The following is a 1,435-nucleotide window of genomic DNA, read 5'->3' on the forward strand; positions in this document are numbered from 1 at the left end:
CCCACAGCTACCTAGACTATACCTCCTCCCACCCTACCCCCTGTAAAAACGCCATCCCATATTCCCAATTCCTTCGTCTCCACCGCATCTGCTCCCAGGAGGACGAGTTCCAAATCCGTACAACCCAGATGGCCTCCTTCTTCAAGGACCGCAATTTCCCCCCAGATGTGGTCGACGATGCCCTCCACCCCATCCCTTCCACTTCCCGCTCCTCCGCCCTTGAGCCCACCCCTCCAACTGCCACCAGGACAGAACCCCACCTACCACCCCACCAACCTCCAAGTACAGCGGATCATCCGCCGTCATTTCCGCCACCTCCAAACGGACCCCACCACCAGGGATATATTTCCCTCCCCTATCAGCGTTCCAAAAAGACCACTCCCTCCGTGACTCCCTCGTCAGGTCCACACCCCCCACCAACCCAACCTCCACTCCCGGCACCTTCCCCTGCAACCGCAAGAAATGCAAAACTTGCACCCACACCTCCCCTCTTACTTCCCTCCAAGGCCCCAAGGGATCCTTCCATATCCGCCACAAATTCACCTGCACCTCCACACACCATCTATTGCATCCGCTGCACCCGATGTGGCCTCCTCTATATTGGGGAGACAGGCCGCCTACTTGCGGAGCGGTTCAGAGAACACCTCTGGGACACCCGGACCAACCAACCCAACCACCCCGTGGCTCAACACTTCAACTCCCCCCCCCCCCCCCCCTCCCACTCCACCAAGGACATGCAGGCCCTTGGACTCCTCCATCGCCAGACCATAGCAACACACGGTTGGAGGAAGAGTGCCTCATCTTCTGCCTGGGAACCCTCCAACCACAAGGGATGAACTCAGATTTCTCCAGTTTCCTCATTTCCCTTCCCCCCCCACCTTGTCTCAGTCAAATCCCTCGAACTCAGCACCACCTTCCTAACCTGCAATCTTCTTCCTGACCTCTCCACCCCCACCCCACTCCAGCCTATCACCCTCACCTTGACCTCCTTCCACCTATCGCATTTCCAACGCCCCTCCCCCTAGTCCCTCCTCCCTACCTTTTATCTTAGCCTGCTGGGCATACTTTCCTCATTCCTGAAGAAGGGCTTATGCCCGAAACGTCGATTCCCCTGTTCCTTGGATGCTGCCTGACCTGCTGTGCTTTTCCAGCAACACATTTTCAGCTCTGATCTCCAGCATCTGCAGTCCTTACTTTCTCCTCTTAGTTCTCAGGAGGAACAAGGGTGGTCTCAAACTAATTTTATGCCCAATTTAACTCGTTGCATGTGTTAATAAGTTCTGATGGTACAGCCAAGATCTGGAAGTTTGTACAGCTTTGAACACTCACACCCACATCCACGTTCTGGTGCTACACTACCCCAAAAAGATATCTATTTCAGTAAATAGAGGGAAATTTGATGCAAAATATAAAATCAGCATATTAATACAACACA

The sequence above is a fragment of the Chiloscyllium plagiosum genome, unplaced genomic scaffold, assembly GCF_037043375.1.
Source record: "Chiloscyllium plagiosum isolate Xiang-an unplaced genomic scaffold, Cpla_swu_hap1 HiC_scaffold_31, whole genome shotgun sequence".
Taxonomy (NCBI): Eukaryota; Metazoa; Chordata; class Chondrichthyes; order Orectolobiformes; family Hemiscylliidae; genus Chiloscyllium; species Chiloscyllium plagiosum.